Raw genomic sequence first — 21,291 nt, 5'->3', positions numbered from 1 at the left:
CATTATGTGGTTTAAAGATGATCTTTCCTAACTGATACTGTATAAACTCGAGAAATATCACTCTCTGTATACCTGCTCGGGAATGACTGTTAGTTTCCGTCAGTCACGAAATCTTTGCATAGTCAGCATGAATCCATATGCAGAACGAGACGGTTTGTCATGTCATTTGAAGTTCATACATAACATTCCATCAGAATTTCTAAAATCATTAGGGGAAGTGTCACAGAAAGTGACTATTCACGTTGGTGCATAGAATGTTAGAGTCTGGCGACTTACAATCAGACTTTCGGAAAAATATCATCCACACAGTTCCGAAGACTGAGAGAGGTGACAAGTGCGATAAGTTTCGCACTTTAAGGTTAACAGCTCATGTATCCAAGTTGCAGACAAGAATAATACACAGAAGAATAAAAAAGAAAATTGAGGATGTGCCGCATGACGCTCAGTTTGATTTAAGAAAGGGTAAAGGCTCGAGAAGGTTATTCTGACGTTGCGTTTGATAATGGAAGCAAGACTATAGAAATTATGAAGACACGCTCATAGCATGTCGATCTGAAAAAAAGTGTTCCACAATGTAAAATGGCGCAAGATATTCGAAATTCCGTGAAAAAAAATAGGTAGCCTATAGGGAGAGTCGGGCGGTATGCAATATGTACATGGGCCAAGTGGGAATAATAAGAGTGGACGACCATGAACGAAGTGCTCGGATTAAAAAGGTTGTGAGACAAGGATTTAATCTTTCACCTCTACTTTTCAAAGTGTGCAGGGAAGAGGCAATTATGGAAATTAAAGAAATGTTTAGGAGTGGAATTAAAGTTCTAGGCGAAAGGATATCAATGATACGATTCGCTGAGGACATTGTTATTCTGAGTGAAAGTGCAGAGTAATTACATGAACTTCTGAATGGAATGAACAATCAAATAAGTACAGAATATAGACTGAGAGTAAATCGAAGAAAGACGAAAGTAATGCGAAGTAGCAGAAAGGAGAACAGCGAGAAACTTAACGTCACAATTAATGGCCACGAGGTAGATGAAGTTAAGGAATTCTGCTAACTAGGCTGTAAAATAACCAATGACGGACGAAGTAAGGACATCAAAAGCATACTATCAATGGCCAAGAGAAGTCTGCCAGCATCAAATATAAGCCTTAACATGCGGAAGAAATTTCTGAGAATTTAGATCTGGAGTACAGCATTGTATGGTAGTGAAACATGGACTGTCAGTACACCGGAACAGAAGAGAACTGAAGCATTTGAAATTTGGTGCTGCAGACGAGTGTTGAAAATTAGGCGGATTGATAAGGTACTGAATGAGGAAGTTGTGGGCAGAAACGGAGAGGAAAGGAATATGTGGAAAAAACATAAGGATAAGGGACAGGATGCTAGGACATCTGTTAAGACATTAAGGAATGACTTTCATGGTACTAGAGGGAGCTGTAGAGGTCAAAAACTGTGGAGGGAGACAGAGATTGGAATACATCCAACAAATAATTGAAGAAGTAGGTTGCAAATACTGCTCTGAGATGGAGAGTTTGGCACGGGAGAGGAATTTGTGGTGGGCCGCATCAAACCAGTCAGAAGACTGATATCCCAAAAAAGAAACTGAAGTAACGTAGCTCGTCTGCTGTATGATCTATAATTCCGATGTTCAGTCTGCCGTTCCTCTTATTTCTGGTACTTCTCATTACTTCCGGCTTTTTGCGACTCACCATCTATCCGTATTCTCTACTCATTAGACGGTTCACTCCATTCAACACATTTTGTAATTCTGCTTCACGTCCACTGTGGATAGCAATGTTAGCCACGAATCTTATAACTGATATCTTTAACACTGTTTTTTTGAATCTACTCTTTAAAGTTTCTTTATGTCTGTCATTGCTTCTTCGAGGTATAGGTTGAAGAGTGTGGCTGAATGACTACATCGCTGTTTAACATAGTTTTTATTCCGGACACGTAGCTCTTGGTCTCCCACTTCTATTGTTCCCTCTTGGATTATGAAGTTATTGTATATTAGTTGTCTCTCCCTATAACTTATGCTTATATTTCTCGGAATTTCGAACACTTTGCACCATTTTACACTGTCGATTGCGTCTTCCAGGGCGACAGTCCTATGAACGGGTCTTGATTATACTTCAGTCTTGCTTCCATCATCAACCGCAACGTTACAACTGTTTATGTAGTGCCTCTACCTTTCTTGAAACCAGACTGATCGTCGTCAAACGGAGCCTCAATTTTCTTTCCATTGTTCTGTGTATTATTCCTGTCGGTAACTTGGATGCATGAGCTGTTAAGCCGACTGGGCGATAATTCTTGCGCTTGTCGGCTGGTACCATCTTTGTGTTTGGGTGGTTCTCTTCCCTGTCGACTCCTGTTTCTTCATCAATTATTTCACTGTACTTTTTACACGTATTCGCTCTCTCCTCTGCGTTTTAATTGTAGAATTCCCATTTCACACTTACTGTTACCACCACTGCTTTTAATAGACTTTTCTTTATGTTGAGTCCGTCCTTCCGGTATTAATTTCTTTTCGATTTCTTCACATTTTTCACGTACCATGTCACCTTAGCTTCCCTGCGTTGGTTATTTATTTTATTCTTGACTGACTTGTAGCAGTGCGCACGTGGTCTAGGAGCAGTTGGCATTCGTCTTTGTAGCGGCGTGGACGTGATCTGCGCTTCGAGCCGCTCTCGGCTAACACGTTGTGGAGTAGTGTTACTTAGATCGACTCCAAGTACGATGGCTTTTCGGTAACGAAAGACGACGACCGAACGTGCAATACATCCGATCCAATAACTCATGAAAGCGAACGTTTTTTAGGCATTCATCTATTCTAGCACAGTTTACCTCAAGCTCAAAGAAGAGGCTACTTGTGATAGTCTGTTACTCAGATCCATCAATGGCTTCCGCTTTCGCCATTCTGAAGGGAACGTCGGGGTGGTGGCAGTTCTTCATATTTGTCTGGCAGTTCGAACGGTGCGAGTTTTCGAACTCCCCATAAGTCTCCACCGCTGTGGCCACAGCCGCTTTACGACCGATGACAAAGTTCTTAGCCATGGTAGAAAAATTAAAAACTTTTGAGACGTATCCCGTTCCCAATCGAGTGCGTCAAGTACTTACTGAGCTCCGAAAATACATATCTTCATATGTGTCCTAACAGTTGCTCCATGGATGAATCGTTCCACGTGTCCTGGGAGCACACTCCTTGGTGTGAAGACAGAGTCGCAATTTGTCACGAGTGCCGTGGTGACCATGTTTCCGGGGCAGGGGCAGTGGTTTGAGCAGCATGGACAGCGCAGGTGTACGGTGTAAGGGACAAGCTGTTTGTTCTATTGCTCGTGTGCCTTCCAAGTTGGTCTGGCGGATCATCTTCCGGACACGAGGAACCTTCCCTGGAAACGAGAGTGGACACATTATTCATTCGGAGGACCAGATTTGGAAGAGAACGGTAGGTGGTCGTCATCCACACACCTTCTGGCAGCTCCGAGTTTTCCACTGTTTCTCGTCTTACAGCGGATTTGCATGCTCGTTGAGCCACTTTTAATTCGTTGCCTCGGTCCCGAGACCACGCGGCATTCGTAAAGACTAAGCTTGTTCTCCGCCGTTGGGGTGACAATTGTCGCTGGTAGGAATCTGCGCATGTTTGTGCCCTTCTGGTTCTATATCTGATTCGTTTCAGACATTTGTTGTTTTTGTTATCTGCTCCGACGTTTGGACAGGCGATTTGAGGAGCCCGTTGCTCGTATCAAAACATAATGGCTTCCTTTTGGTAATTGTCATAAGGTTGTGATTTGATGGCGTTTTTTAGATTATTGGGTTTTGTAAATTACCGTAATGTTTAACGTGTAATTATTTGGGACGTTCAATGTAATTTTTGTCCTGTAAGTTGCGCATTAAATCGCTAAATCGCTTTCTTCGTCTATTTGGATCCCGCAACTTATGTACCTTACCGGGGCAAAAACAGGTTGCACGTATTTCGGTGAGTTATACTTCCTAGCCAAGTATGTGTTTACATAGATCAAGTTCATCACCCAACCGTTCGCATCTTCTTTCCACCTATGTTTTCCGTCCAGCACGATGGTTTAGTGTTTACTGCGTCCTCCTCGTGGCGCGATTTGAATCTGAATGTGAGTCGGCAGCTGAAATTCTTCTCTGTCAATGTCGTGACGGTTGCCTTGGGCAGTTGCCTTATTCTCTTTTATCATGTTTTCACAACTGTTTTGTCCGCTGTGTCATCGTGTTATCTTAGGACTCACGTTTTTACTCTTCTTACTTAAAAATTGGATCGCTGTTCATTAGGCTATCTTTATATGTCTCTGCCTTGGAGTGTGTTCCCACTGGTTGCTTAGAAACGGAACGGGGTGGGCGCTCTGTCGGGCCTGCTCTAAATAATTTCCGATCTGCTCTTCCGGACCACATTTTCCGACGTGTGGTGGTTTCATTACAAGGAGCTTTATTATTTTTTATTCCGTTTTTAACGACCTCTTCTTTCGGTGAAACCCAATCATCTGTTGTATCTTAGTCACACACATTCTATAGATATCTGCGGCCTTCCTGTTTTAAGGATTGTCTCCTACAGCTTGTAAAGAGATTATGTAGCTTCAATTGCTGAAATATTATCTTGCTTTGAGAATTGTATATTTTGGAAACAATAAAATTTGTTGTTAATTTAATGTTTCATATTTCATATTCCCATGAATGACCTTTTGGAGAGTTGAGAGTCAGTATTCGAATTAACGCTATACCTTTTGTCATTATACTCAATGAAATATTTAATACTGTTGATCGATTATCAGAAACTGTTCTTAAATGGTTTTGTGCAGTTACATAGTTTTTTCTTAATATGTTAGGATCCTACTCATCTAATCTCTAAAGTTATGCAGGCTGAGGAGTGGTAATTAATGTCTTGATGTGAATGATGTTGAATCCCTACTTCTCCCGGTCCTTCCACTCGTAGGCAACTACATACCAGTAGTGCGTACCAGTCTGGTAGCTAGAGCGTGGTTGTTGAAATGGATTTAAGCACTATGGGACATAACATCTGAGGTCAGTCTCCTAGACTTACAACTACTTAAACCTAAATAACCTAAGGACATCACGCAAATCCATGCCCGAGGAGGATTTGAACCTGCGACCGCAGCAGGCGCGCGGTTCCAGACCGAAGCGCTCAGAACTGCTCTGCCACAGCGGTCAAAAGAACGTGGTTGTTTCTGGAAGTTGAAGCAATGAATCATATTGAACGTAATCTCCTGGTTCCAAGCTGAGACAGATAAATTGCAAAATGTAGTGATAAATTTGCAAATTAGTTTGAGTGCTTTAGAGTGGGAGACTGATCAGCGGCTTGGTGAATTGCAAAATCCGTTGTTTACCTAAAACGAAACCGATTCTCAGGGGCCAAGAAGGGGCGATATCGAGAATCTACAGTCTAGTTTATCTAATTGATCTAACAGTTCTTGAATGTGTTCAAAAAATGGTACAAATTTCTCTGCGACCTAACTTCTGAGGTCATCAGTCGCCTTGAACTTAGAACTAATTAAACCTAACTAACCTAAGGACACTAAACACATCCATGCCCGAGACAGGATTCGAACCTGTGACCGTAGCGGTCGCTAGGTTCCAGACTGTAGTGCCTAGAACCACATGGCCACTCCGGCCGGCTCTTGAATGTGTTGCGCGAGACAGAAATCGTTATATCGATGCTCAACAGGAGTAGGTTAAATTTTTATGGTTTACTGTTCCCTAGGAATGTCGTGTGAAACCACTTTTCAGTTGATTTATTCTTTGTGTCAAGGGTCTTTGGCTGAAATGGTCAGTGAGAAAGTAGCGAGGAAGAGCTGTTTAAGGGAGTTGCACGCTCGCGTGGTAAGGGAATGCATGCTTTCCAGTGTTACGAGTGATGTCGTTAATCAATACATTTTTCGTGTCCGACGTGATTACGAGAACCTAGTTCAGCATATTTGTGAGGTATGCATGGCAGCCGTGCGTTTTATCTACAGATGACTGAGCACGACAGTGTTGTCACCATTTAGCGAGATGTTAAATCGTAGGGTCGTTACAGGGTCTTGTTAGCCGATAGCCCAACTAACTATCGTGACTTGGATAGCTTAGACACTCTTGTGGAAGGAGCGAAACAAGCTGACCAAAGGAGAGGGCGTCATCTCAGTCTTACGACAAACCCTTCTCAACCACGGTTTCCGCTAAGAAGAAGAGATTATCCCACGGTAGATGTTATCGTTGTGGTTGGCAGGATCATTACGCTCGCTATTGCGAGCTCAACGGAAAAATGTGTTGCTTACGCCATAGGCAGGGACGGCGCGGCAACTTTTCCACGTTGCCGAGTGCATGTAATAAACTAAAAATCGATGTCCCATAATCCTCTTCCGTTTGTGTGCGCTTACGTCAATCATCAGCCGCTCTGTGCACTATTTTATTCCTGCAGAATTCTCTTCTTAACGAATCGTTTGTGGTACTCCCAATGTCGGAACATATGTAAGTTTAACAATTTAAAACCCGTGGGTAGAACTTGTAGAACTGTTAATAACCAGACTCATTCTTTGACAGGCTCCACGAGCTTTTCTTGTGGCATCGATCAACTTTTTGGCCCATACTGATGTTGGTGGAGGAGGGTTTAAGCACCAAACTTCTAGAGGAGTGTGCTTTTGTAAGTAAAACGTGATTAGTTTTGGATAATGCCCTTGGGAAATTCTGTTTTAGGTTTCAGCCTGAAGTGGAATTTCGTTTGTGATGCCATTCTAGGAGGGCAGCTCTACATAATACTAACGCTAGCGAGGCGGAGGCCAGCGTTGCACTCTTACTCCCTGATCAGCCTTTAGGCTCCCCTTCAGATGGTGAGTTGTTTCGCGGAGGTGATGAAAGATAAATTACTTTTGACTAATCGTATGCAATAACGGATTTTAGTTTCCGAGCATCTTCCAGTCATGCAATCACCCTACCTGCTATCTCCACCTAGAATGAAGGCATTGCGTGAATTGGTAGATAAAAAGCTCTCTGAAGAGGTTATGAGGCGCTCCACCGCGCCGTATTCATCACGTTTTTCCGGGTGCCTAGGAATAATTGGGGGTTCAGACCCTATGAGGACTATTGAGTCCTTAATCAGAAAGTAATCGTGAAGTCTGTCCCTCTTCCTGATCTTCAAGGTTTACCGGATCCCACTGTTTTTCCATTCTCGATCTCTTTTTTCACCACGAATTCCTCTCCTGTCACAACCTCTTCATCTCAGAGCACTTTCAGCCAAAGCCCTCATTTATTTACCCTATGCATTACGGCAAGTTAAAAGTAGAGAGAGCAGGAGAGTGTGTCGTGCGTATTATAAACCGTTCCCTCATAAACTCGAAAACGTCCCTCCTTCATACCTCCTCTGCGTTGCCACACATGACCTGTCGCTGATCTCATTCGTACTTACGTTGCAGTACACGTCTGTTTGTTTCTACTGCCCTGAGTGGAATGCGTAAGTTCTAATAAATGTTCACCGATCTGCTGTCTTCTACAGTTGCCCCTGCGCAGAAATCAGCACGTAGTCGTGAATCCTATATCTTGAAGCTGTAAGAAACACATTGCGACGAATTGGTATCATGTGAATATTTAAATGTCCAATTAGTTTCATTATGCCAATGCCAATTAGCGTCACTAATAATTTTCAGTCTTCAACAAATAATGAACTGTATGTTTCAGTTCTCAACTACATGTCCAAATAACCGTACATTGCTAATAAAGTCTTAACCTGATACCGACCACGGCAGACAGTATCTCTGTCCTCTCATACTGCCGAACCAGCACTGATCTTACAGCCGAACCACTTCGCCTGGTATCCAAATAAGGCGCCATCCGAAGATCAACGAAGTGCTTCGTCTGCCTTTTCGTTTAGCTATTGCCCATTATTCTGCTGGTTATTAATACGAGGGTTGGAACTTTAATAGTGACAACTATTTATTTACACCTCGTGCAAAATAGATACGTGTTTCAAAGTTTTACTGACCTTCAAAGTAGTCACCAGCACTGTGGATAAACCCTAGCAAGCGATGTGGAAGTCGTAGGATACTCTTAGCAGTGCCAGTTGTGTTGACAGTTCGAGCGGCGTGGTCTATTGCCCGACTAATTTGCAGCAGTTATGAAGCGAATGCCGAGAAGTGTTTCCTTCATTTTAGAAATCAAGTTGAAGTTACGAGGGTTTAAGTCAGGGGAGTGCTGTAGGGGCTATAGCACTTAGCAGCCCCATCAGTCAAACAAATTAGTAACAGCTTGCGCTGTAGGTGCTTGAACATTGTCCTGAAAAACGATGGTCAGGTCCTGCGGAAAGTGTTATCATTTCTGTCTCTAAGTTGGTGGTATTCTGTGTTCCAAAAATGAACAGCATAGTGACAGAAGTGATGACACTCTCTGCAGGGCCTGACCATCATTTTGCAGGACAATTCATCAAGAACGTACAGTGCAAGCTGTAACTGATTTGTTTCACTGATGGGGTTATACAAACTACTGCACTCCCCTGCCTTAAGCCCTCGTGAGTTCAACTCCATTTCTAAACTGAAGGAAACACTTCACGGCATTCGGTTCAGAACCGCCACAAAGTCGCCGGGCGGTAGACCACGCCGCTCGAACTGACAACACAACTGCTAAGAGTATCCTACGAATTCCACGTCGCTGGCAACGGATTATATACAATGCTGGTGACTACTTTGAAGGTCAGTACAACTTTGAAACACGTGTCTGTTTTGCCGGCCGGGGTGAACGAGAGGTTCTAGGCGCTTCAGTCGGGAACAGCACAATCGCAACGGTCGCAGGTTCGAATCCTGCCTCGGGCATGGATGTGTGTGATGTCCTTAGGTTTTTTATTTTGGTCATCAGTCTACTGACTGGTTTGATTCGGCCCGCCACGAATTCCTTTCCTGCGCTAACCTCTTCATCTCAGAGTAGCACTTGCAACCTACGTCCTCAATTATTTGCTTGACGTATTCCAATCTCTGTCTACCGCTACAGTTTTTGCCCTCCACAGCTCCCTCTAGTAACATGGAAGTCATACCCTCATGTCTTAGCAGACGTTCTATCATCCTGTCCATTCTCCTTATCAGTGTTTTCCACATATTCCTTTCCTCTCCGATTCTGCGTATAACATCCTCATTCCCTACCTTATCAGTCCACCTAATTTTAAACATTCGTCTGTAGCACCACATCTCAAATACTTCGATTCTCTTCTGTTCCGGTTTTCCCACAGTCCATGTTTCACTACCATACAATGCTGTACTCCAGACGTACATCCTCATAAATTTCTTCCTCAAATTAAGGCCGGTATTTCATATTAGTAGACTTCTCTTGGCCAGAAATGCCTTTTTTGCCATAGCGAATCCGCTTTTGATGTCCTCCTTGCTCCGTCCGTCATTGGTTATTTTACTGCCTAGGTAGCAGAATTCCTTAACTTCATTGACTTCGTGACCATCAAACCTGATGTTAAGTTTCTCGCTGTTTACATTTCTACTACTTCTCATTAACTTTGTCTTTCTCCGATTTACTCTCAAACCATACTGTGTACTCATTAGACAGTTCATTCCGTTCAGCAGATCATTTAATTCTTCCTCACTTTCACTCAGGATAGCTATGTCATCAGCGAATCGTATCATTGATATCCTTTCACCTTGTATTTTAAATCCACTCCTGAACCTTTCTTTTATTTCCATCATTGCTTCCTCGATGTTCAGATTGAAGAGTAGGGGCGAAAGGCTACAGCCTTGTCTTACACCCTTCTTAATACGAGCACTTCGTTCTCGATCGTCCACTCTTATTATTCCCTCTTGGTTGTTGTACATATTGTATATGACCCGTCTCTCCCGAAAGCTTACACCTACTTTTTTCAGATTCTCGAACAGCTTACACCATTTTATATTGTCGAACGCTTTTTCCAGGTCGACAAATCCTATGAAAGTGTCTTGATTTTACTTTAGCCTTTCTTCCATTATTAGCCGTAACGTCAGAATTGCCTCTCTCGTACCTTTACTTTTCCTAAAGCCAAACAGATCGTCACCTAGGGCATTAACAATTTTCTTTTCCATTCTTCTGTATATTATTCTTGTAAGCGGAATCGATGCATGAGCTGTTAAGCTGATTGTGCGATAATTCTCGCCCTTGTCAGCTCTTGCCGTCTTCGGAATTGTGTGGATGATGCTTTTCCGAAAGGCAGATGGTATATCGCCAGACTCATATATTCTACACACCAACGTGAATAGTCGTTTTGTTGCCACTTCCCCCTATGATTTTAGAAATTCTGATGGAATTTTATCTATCCCTTCTGCCTTATTTGACCGTAAGTCCTCCAAAGCTCTTTTAAATTCCGATTCTAATACTGGATCCCCTATCTCTTCTAAATCGACTCCTGTTTCTTCTTCTATCACATCAGACAAATCTGTACCCTCATAGAGGCTTTCAATGTATTCTTTCCACCTATCTGCTCTCTCCTCTGCATTTAACAGTGGAATTCCCGTTGCGCTCTTAGTGTTACCACCGTTGCTTTTAATGTCACCAAAGGCTGTTTTGACTTTCCTGAATGCTGAGTCTGTCCTTCCGACAATCATATCTTTTTGGATGTCTTCACATTTTTCTTGCAGCCATTTCGTCTTAGCTTCCCTGCACTTCCTATTTATTTCATTCCTCAGCGACTTGTTTTTCTGCATTCCTCATTTTCCGGAACATGTTGGTACTTCCGCCTTTCATCAATCAACTGAAGTGTTTCTTATGTTACCCATGGTTTCTTCGCAGCTACCTTCTTTGTACCCATGTTTTCCTTCCCAACTTCTGTGATGGCCCTTTTTAGAGATGTCCATTCGTCTTCAACTGTACTGCCTACTGCGCTATTCCTTAGGTTAGTTAGGTTTAAGTAATTCTAAGTTCTTGGGGACTGATGACCTCAGATGTTAAGTCCTATTGTGCTCAGAGCCATTTCAACCAACGTATCGGTTCTGAACGACCTGCAAATAAATAGTTGCCGCTATTAACGTTCCAACCCTCGTAGTTGTGAAATAATGGAATGATAGCATGCTATTGAGAGATGTTTGAATATGAAATGCGAGTAAATATGCTTTTTAATTTCTTTAATACTAACAACAGAAGATTACCATTTTTGCGCGCAAATTAGGAACGCAGCACTCAGTCGCAGAGAAGGATTATAATTTACGCAGTCTTTTTCACTCCACCCGTGCCGAACAAACCGTCTGTCTTCGGTTCCTCGCACCACATTAGGTCATCTTGCAGCTGTTGCTTCTCAACTGCTATAAGAAGAGATTCTTGTACCTGCAAAACCAGAAATATTACAGTATTTCAGTATCTGTCTTTCTTTACGCTTTTTGCCTCTACAGCTCCATCTCGTATCATGGAAGACCAACTAATAGCATTAAGGAATTGTGAACTCTTTGGCGCTGTTGGTATCGTCGCAAAGTATCTTCAATCTCACGGCGACTAACCTCATCGCAGGGAACGTTCAGTTCTGCCTGGTACCCAACTACCTCTTGTATATTAGCTAGGCAAGACACCGGCGCAGATATAGCCTTGGTGGTCAGGAAAAGACGTCGGCGTTATCTCAGCTACAACTGCTGCCTCGTGGAGAACATGATATCTAAGCAGGAAGAAGCGGTGAGGAAAGGAATATGTGGAAAACACTGTCAAGAAGAAGAAGGGACAGGCTGATAGGACACCTGTTAAGACATATAGGAATGACTTCCATGGAGCGAGAACGCGCTGTAGAGGGCAAAAACCGTTAAGGAAGACAGATATTGAAATACTGGCCGAGTGCTCACCCAGTACTATCGCAACCTCTACGCCGAGGGCTAGAGAAGCGACGTGGTACTGGAAGACGTATTGCTCGAAATGCAAGAACCGCGGCTATGCAGGTCGACGACACGCTTCTGCCAGACTTTACGTGGGACAAACTGGAAGGATGGTGCGTTGAAGAAATCACCTATTGAGTTTTACCTCTCCTTCTCCGGTCTCATGGGCGAAATATAAAGAACATAGGAAACCCACCTTCAGAATCCCCACCGAATTTACGGAAGGCATCACTGTACCTGTGCCTAAACCTGGAATTCGGTGGCTCCCGCAGGACTATCGAACCCTGACCGTTACTAAACGCCCACTATAAGATTTTCACAGGTATTCTCCGTCTGCACTTCAGATTCAAGGATGCAATACATGCAGATCAAACGTCTCGTGGTGGAAAGAGCAATTTCACACAACGTTGCGATTGTATAGTGACGTAATCATACTGATGTCGGCCTGCAACCCGATGGGCGTCGTCGGTGCGGTGGATTTCGACAACGCATTCCACCGCGTTGATCACAATTTTCAACGTACAGTCATGGAACGCAATGGTTTCCCCCGAGTTTCTGTGGATGTAATCCTGCATTTGACTCACGGAGCACATCCGAGAGTAATGGTGAAAAGTTATCAATGAGATCCCACTTCTATGGAGCATTTCATGAGGCTAGGATGCCCCTTGTCCGCCGTCCTATTTGCAGTAACCCTCGAGTCAACGCTGCATTGTCTTCACCGACGCTTGGATTTATTTACGGACTGTGAGACTTCAATTTTGTGCATATGCTGACCATGTCGTATTCCTGGCCAGGTCAGGGGATGACGTACAGACGGCTCTACATAGCTTCAAAAGTACGCTACTGTGGCGTACAGTATTGTCAATTAGCGGAAGACGAAGTTTATGGACATGGGCAGGAAACCACAGTGCCCATCACTAAAGTTCCCGCGCTCGTATCTTTAGGGGTACTCAATCATGGTCATATTCAATGCACTGCAGCGGTCTCATATCGTCCTCTGTTACAAGATATACGTGTACTAGTGCTATTCCACACGCTACGCACGATGGAGATGTTCCAGTGGCTGCAGTACATTAACGTCTATTTAGTTTCAAAATCAAACCTTTTCGCCCATGTGCTACAAATGCCCATTACGATTGCTACGAGGTTACAAGCTGCATTTGGACATTCTGTATGTGCTGAGCTTGTTTATAAAATTCGTTACGACTCCTTGATGTTACACTCATATGAAGATGGCGTAGGTGTGACCAATTTCAGAAACAGAGCGCAGGCATTCTTACTTGGAACGATACGCTGACTATGGCATTCTCAGCAAGTCAGCCTGGTAGCCACCATAATCGACGAAGTGGTGCCACAATCACTGCACCCTCCATTCCCTGTCGGTCATACAACGCTACGAGATTGCAAGCTGCATTTGGACATTCTGTATGTGCTGAGCGTGTTTATAAAATTCGTTACGACTCCTTGATGTTACACTCACATGAAGATGGCGCAGGTCTGACCAATTTCAGAAACAGAGCGCAGACATTCTTACTTGGAACGATACGCTGACTATGGAATTCTCAGCAAGTCCGCCTGGTAGGCACCATAATCGAAGAAGTGGTGCCATAATCACTGCACCCTCCATTCCCTGTCGGTCATACATCGCCGCCATTAAATCTCATTAGGACATTCCTCGTGGACTGTACTTATTTGCTGGATATGTGTTCAACACCATCACCAACCGCAGAGGGCTATTACCGCCAGTTACAAAGACACCAACATGCCGACGTGGTTGAACGACGTTACCCCGTCATACGATGGAAGACAGTAAGGCGTACGATCCATCTATCCTTTCTCCCCTCGGAAGTGCGGGCTTCGTGGTACGCGATAGTGAACGACAAGTTCGCTAACCGCCAACGAATGTACTCCATTCATATCGTCGATGGCGAGAAATAGATACCGATGATTCACGATTGAAGATAGAATTCAAAATTCCACGGATGCCGTCTATTTCCCAGTCATCAGGACAAATTCAGTCAATTGGATTAAAGGATAACTCTGTAGTTTCTCTTCTGTGACGGTGACCAAGTTGTGTTACATTATTGTTCTTTCCTTCTGGACAATCACAATGACTTACGATGTCTGGCGGAATACCGGTTCTGTTTTGCCAGTTATCTGGTTTCGTTTCTAGCTCCGGGGGGGTGGGGTGGGGGGGAGGGGTGTTACAGGTGCGAGAAGTGATAGATAACTATATTTCACTATTGATGATAGATTACAAAATATGTACACAAGCGACAGTACTTCTCATCATATGAGAAAATGACCTAGACGATCTCCATGCACAGCTGTTGTAGGGCTCTGTTTATCTAGTTGGTACGGTATTTATTTAGTAATTAAAACAAAATCAAATAAACATATAAATAAATAAAAAATTAAAAAAGAACAACCAATAGTATCTTCTCCTTCGAACCCTGCTCTAGACCGGTTAGTGGGGATACACAGGCGACAACCTCTGCCCCCCCCTCCCCCCAGTCACCATGCTCCAGCATCCTCCCCCCGAAAATAGAAACAAAAAATGTATCGCGTAATTGATCACTAACCAAAACGTGCTTGGTCCCAGGTTCGAACACCGTCGCTACTTAAATTTGGAATAAATAACAACTTACGGCATAAGAAGCCACATTCATTCTGCCAACGGCCTTGTCAAAGAGGGCGATGAGCTGACTGGTTCAGGATATTCCCTTGCCCTTTGGGTAGGAGACTTCCTCTAAAAGCTGGACGAATCTACAATAGTCAACGGCATGAGGATGCAGAAAGTGGTGTATATCACTAAAGATACATAACGTGTATCCACAGGACATATGGCCTGTAAATGGAAAAAGTATCATCATAATCTCCCTCTTGCCAAAATGCCGGACTAATCTCTCATTCGGATTTCCGGGTATTTCACCATGAGAAAAAATGAATAACCAACGAAAGGATTACGTTCTACCAACCAGGGCAGGGAATGTCAGAAGTTTTAACTTCGTAAAGAAGCTACAAAATCTTAAGAGGAAAATGCTAAGTCACAACCTAGGAATAATGGGTGTCAGTGAAATGAAATGGAAAGAAGACAAGGATTTCTGGTCAGGCGAATATTGAGTAATATCAACACAGCAGAAAATGATATAACATGAGTAATATTACTTATGAATAAGAAGGTAGGACAGAGAGTGAGATATTGTGAACAGTTCACTGATGGGGTTGGTCTCATCAGAATCGACAGCAAACCAACAACGCAAACAGTTGATTTGGTGTACATGTAGACATCCCAAGCAGAAGGTGAAGAGATATAGGAAGAATGTGAGGGTACTGAATGACTAATTCAGTATGTAATGAGAGATGAAAATATAATAGTCATACGGGATTGGAATGCGATTATAGGTGAAGGAGTAGAGGAAGGGTAGAGGAAGAGATATGAGAGAACATGGGCTTGGTAAGTAGCAGTGAGAGGGGAGAAAGACTATTGAGTTCTACAGTAAATTTCAGATGGTGATAGCGAATACTCTGTTCAAGAACCACAAGGGGATGAAGTTTAAGGTGTGCCCAGGAGCAGATATAGACTCAGATCACAATTTGGTAATAATGAAGAATAGGCTAAAGTTTGACTGGGCAAGATGCATCAAAGAAGTGGCCTATGGATGAATTAGGGGATGAAGTGATAAACTTGAGCGTTACGGTATAGCTACTGCGATAATGAATAGCTCTGTAGGTAAAGGGATAGACAGCGCTAAAAAGGGCAGTCACAGAACTTGGAGAGGGAAACGTAGGTTCATGAAGATAACTCCGAAGATACCATGCGTAAGAGAACGAATACTTCACCTGATCGACGAAGAATGAAGTCCAAAAACGTCCATGGATATGCAGAAATTCAGTTACACAATTAACATGGCAAATAAATAAACAGGAAGTGCAGAGAAGCAAAGTGAAAATGGTTCCATGAAAACTGTGGATATATCAAAAACAATGGCAGTCGGAAGGACTTACTCAGCATACAGAAATGTCGAAACAACCCTCGGTAAAATTAAAGCAAGGGTGGTAACATAAATAGTGCAAAGGATTCCATTGTTAAATGGAAACTAAAGAGAGCTGGGAAGAGTACACTGAGGCTCTGTATGATGGAGAGGACTTAAATAATGATGGGATTGAAGAGGAAACAGGAGTCATAGGGAATAAATAATGGGCCCAGTATTAATATCAGGATTTAGAAGAGCTTTGGAAGACTTAAGATCAAATAAGGCGGAAGGGACAGTAACATTCAATATGAGTTTCTAAAACCATTGGGAGAAGGGACAACAAAACTCTTACGCACATTCGTTTGTAGAATTATGAGACTGGCGGTGTACCACCAGACTTCCGGAGTAACATTATACACACAATGGTCAAGATTGCAAGAGCAGGTAAGTGCAAGAATTATGACACAATGAACTTAACAGCACATGCATCCAAAGGAAGCAATACTAAAGAAAAATATAGACACCTTTACCAAATTTATCGAACAGAAAAAAGCGTTCGATAATGTAAAATAGTGGAATTTGTTCATAATCCGGAAAAAATAGGAGTTAGCTACAGGCAAGACAGGTAAGATTATGTACAAGAACCAACAGGCCACAGTAAGAGTGGAAGGCCAAGAAAGAACTGCTTGGATTAGAAAGGGATGAGACAGGGATGTGAACTTCCGCCCCTGCTGTTCAATCTAGAAGTTGAAGAAGCTACGACGGAAACTGAAGGAACAAGAGTGATTAAAATTGAGGATGTAAAGATATCAGTCTTACGATTCATTGAAGTCATTGCTATCCTCCATGGAAGTGAAAAATAATTACGGGATCCGTTAGGTGGAATAAACAGTGTACCGAGTGCAGGCTATGGACTGAGAATAATCCGAAGAAAGACGACAGTAATGAGAAGAAGCAGAAATGTGAAAAACTAGAAACATAACATCGTAATTGGTGATCACAAAGTACATGAAGTTAAAGTATTCTACAACCTAGGCGGCAGCAAAGTAACCCATAATGTACAAAGGACATAAAAGGCAGACTAGCTATGGCATAAACGGCGTTCCTGGCAAATAGAAGTTTTACTTGTATCAAATATAGAGCTTACTTTGAGGAAGATACTTCCGAGAATGTACGTTTAGAGCACAGCTTTGTATGTTAGTGCGACGAGGACTGTGGGAAAGTCGGAATAAGAGAGAATTGAAACATTAGAGACATGGTGTCACAGACGAATGCTGAAAATTAGGTGGACTTCTAAGGTAAGCAATAAAGAATAGCTCCGCGGGATTAGCTAGGAAAGAAGTATATGGGAAACACTGAAAAGAAGAGAGACAAGAGACAGGACATCTGTTAGGATATAAGGGAAGAAGTTAAAAACTCTTTAGGCAGGAAGGATTATGTTACATTAAGCAAATACCTGAGAACGTAGGTTGCAACTGCTATTCTGAGATGTTGGCACGCTCTAGGAATTCGTAGCGGGCTGCATCACATCTCTCAAAAGACTGATAACTAAAAGATAAATGCAATGGTTTACATTTTCTTCAGCATCCCCATGTCGTTGCTCATTGCCGATCTATCAGCCGTTTAGGGGAAGTTTTCCATGCCAAGGCAAAAGAGTTTTCTGAGTATCTGTACGCTGCCCCGTCGTGTTTGACAAGGCTGTTGGTAGGAAGAGGGCATCTTCTTATGCCGGAGTCTTTGTCCACCATTAATAATGATATTTGTTCAAAATTTACACAATGACGAGCTTTGATCCAAGGACGCAGAAAGATAGGGACGTTTGCTATCGTTAAATACCGTACAGGGCCACATCATTGTACGACTGTGGCAGGCTGTGTGTATGTGTGTGTAGTGTGTGTGTGTGTGTGTGTGTGTGTGTGTGTGTGTGTCTGTGTGTGTGTGTGTGTGTGTGTGTGTGTGTGTGTGTGTGTGTGTGTGTGCCTGTATGCACCCACGGGTTGCTGAATAGTGTAATAACTGCTTAAAGGGCGCAGTCGTTATTTAGCTTTAAACTTAATCACTATCTCGGTACTGGCATCTGCAACGCGTTGTACGGTACTGAATATAACGTACATTTAATATCATGCTTAAAATAATCCGAACGACCTGAATTGTGTTCCGCTTGATCTGCATACAGCCTACATAACGTAACTATTTTGTAGATCCTCTAACCTTTTTGCGGTACAGTGGTTTGACTGGCAGTCAGTGCAGATGTAAAATAACGCCTCGATATTGTAAATACTAGGAAACATGTTACTGTAGATGACAGAGTGCTTAACCCTTGTAAACTCATCTTTCTTATAAAATGTGACATTGCAGAAGCATTACCACATTCATCAGAATCGGTCATGTAAATCATTCAGTAATCCTTTCGCACTTTTCATTACTTTTACGAACAGGACATTTTGAGAAAATACATAACTCTTAAAATTCTATGACAATTCGAAGTACTTTTGCTCTCTACAAGGTTCTTACATACCTGGTACACTTCGTTCCTGTGGAGAGTTCTTTTGCATACATTGGTTGTTAAAGTAATCAGTTAAAATAAAAAAAACGAAAAGAATAACCACACCGTTAACAGTGGCAAGCGCTTTTTGGAGTTCTCGACACTAACAAAGTATCATCAGTAAATTCACTGCAGTCATGAGCCAAGAAAAATTATTACTGCACAAGTCTGAACTAGAAATGGCACGACGAACTTTTCTTCAGGGTATGGACTGATACCCAGCACCTATGGCCATTGCTAACTAAGCAAGACTCGAGCACAGCAACGATCGTCATAGGTGACTAAACACAGAGAGACCCGAAATGTTAATGTTTTTACCAGTATCAGTTAGCAAATCAGAATTTGAAAATAAATGCATGTATTTATTGAACCGAGAATGCTATCAAGATCTTTATTTCCCCGACAACTGAAGCCGGAAGTCTTTCAGTTTACGGTCACTCACTAGTAACAAAGTAGGCACGTATCTAAAATGGAGGTGTCATAGTGTAAAGTTTTGTAACGGGGATTCGAACCAAGCACGTAATAAGATGGTCAACTACCTAAAATCAGATGTTATATATCGAAATTCTTCACCAGCAGCGAGATTTTTGAATCTGAAATGAGGATATAATTAATTTTACTTGACCGGGCATCGAGCCCAGCACCTACATCCATTATTTTCTAATCATTAATAGACTTTATGAGCCAATTGTCCTCTCACCAGTAGTGAGAGGTCTGCATGTTTGACTAGAAATAACGGCACCTGTCGTTAATGTTGACAAACCTAGAGAGAGAGATCAGAAACGAAAATTAGTTTACATTAGTGGTTCGGTGCGCACCTGCTATGGCTTGAAATGAAATGTGATTAGAACCCAGAGACGAGCGTTTCGTGAAGACCTAGACGAGCTGGTAGTCTTGTGGAAGACAACTAAAGGATCGAACTATATCGTTCCGAGAAGGTCAAATATTGCAAAGGAGGAGATCCGAATTCCAATCACATTTTAGCAACAAAATTTTTAACGTCCCATGTGTAAATAAAATACGAGCCCTGTGCCCATTTGTGACCATTTGTTCACTAACCTTTATAGTGTAAGAAAGCTTACTGGTAACAGATTTCACCCTTTCGTGTCTATAGCTTCTGTTATGGCCCGACCTAAATCGGTTCTGCACCTTATGCTAGCGAAGGGACCTTGTTTTGAGATCGCAAGTGTGGCAAGAAGCTTACACTAACTGATGCCGCACCACCACAAACAATACGCGAAAAAACAGAAAAATATTACGAAGTATGCGTCTAGTAAAATAGTTTACTGGTATGGTACCGCACTGAGACACAACTTTCTCCCTTTCCTTATGGAACTGTATTTCATCCACTTTAGTGGATGGTTTCTGTTTTCAAAGCTATCGAAAGATATTTAAGTAATTTGGGTCGAGAAGTCGCAACACTACAGAAAAAGAGCGAGTAATCTGCTTAACGTTGTTTCGAAACGGAAAATCTTTTCAAGAAATCGGAGGATCCATTGGCAGATCTACCAATACAGTGAAGACTATTGCATACAGTTTTAATCAGAACAAAACGTACGAAGACCAGTCACAAAGTCATCCTGCAGTTTCATCCCAGATGAAAAAAGGATAATTACCCAGAGAATTGAAGGGAAATCCAAAACTTGGCCCTCCAAAACTTGCTAATGCAGTTCACATCCATGCATAAGTGTTTCAGCACAGACTGTAAGAAAGGTGCTTCATGGGGGTATCAATAGGCCGTGGGAAACGTCGCAACAGCAAAATCAACAGAAAAAAGCGAGTTGCATTTGCAAGAGATCATACGACCGATGGGTTGGATTTCTGGAAGTAGATTGTATTCACTGACGAGACTAGATTTCAGCTGTTGAGGTCAAATGGGTAAGTAACAGCATGGAGAAAGAAAGACTAGTGAACTTAAGCAGAGAAATATAATATTCTCAGGGGTCAAACACTGAGCAGATTCATTACTTATTGGGCCTGCGTGAGTGCAAATGTTGTGGTGGATTTGTGTTTTGTAGATGGAATTATGGACCACAAGGTTTACATGAACATAGTAAAGACACAAATATCAAAAGAGTGAATAGTGTATGTCTTTCGGGAGATTATATTTTCAGACGTGATAATGATCGAAAACATGCAGCTCTAGATGGAAGACCGTGACACTCCCCGTTGGATGCCGACACCACCACAATTCCCAGACATTAATCCAATACAGAATTCGTGGAATGCACGACCAAAATAGGAGTATTCATCGGATTCCAATAAGAACGATTTAAAGAACGCTCTGGTAAAGGAATGGTGTAAAATTACAATGCATACAACAAAATTTCGAGTAAAATCCATGCCAAGGAGAATGCAAGAGATTACAATGAGGAAAGAAGGGCATAATAAATACAAACCATAACACTCTATGTTCAAAGTATCGTTTGGAGCGTTGCAGCCGAATTCTTATTTTGCATTATAAATTCCCCAGCTTTACTTTTGAATTTATAACTATGTTTACGGAAATATGAATCTTACTATTCACTGCCCATGTCCCTGCTGTACCTCATTTTACGATTTCCCACTACCTTCACATCGTTAAACGTAAAATCGTGTAGTAGACGAAAACTTTTTTGCTTACGGGGCGGTGCCCCATGCGCCTCATCTCGGAACTTTCTACCAGCCCTCGGTAGGGAAGATCATCCTCTTTCACTCTCTCTCTCCCCCTGTAAACAACGTTGAAAGCTACCGTCGACTGGGAAATCTTCCGCGCGTGTGCCGACACGACCCCCCCCCCCCCCCCCCCCAACCATCACCCACACAAACGGTGCTTAGCTGCTTACATGTAAGGTCAAGGGGGTAATCGCTGACACTGAAGTGACAGCAAATATACTTTTTTCACAAGCGCTTTTTAATAAATACAGTGATTCTTGGGTTAGGGATGCTCAAGTTTTCTTTTAC

The sequence above is a fragment of the Schistocerca americana genome, chromosome 3, assembly GCF_021461395.2.
Source record: "Schistocerca americana isolate TAMUIC-IGC-003095 chromosome 3, iqSchAmer2.1, whole genome shotgun sequence".
NCBI classification, from domain to species: domain Eukaryota; kingdom Metazoa; phylum Arthropoda; class Insecta; order Orthoptera; family Acrididae; genus Schistocerca; species Schistocerca americana.
The sequence above is the reverse complement of the archived record's forward strand: the minus strand, read 5'-3'. Positions refer to the sequence as shown.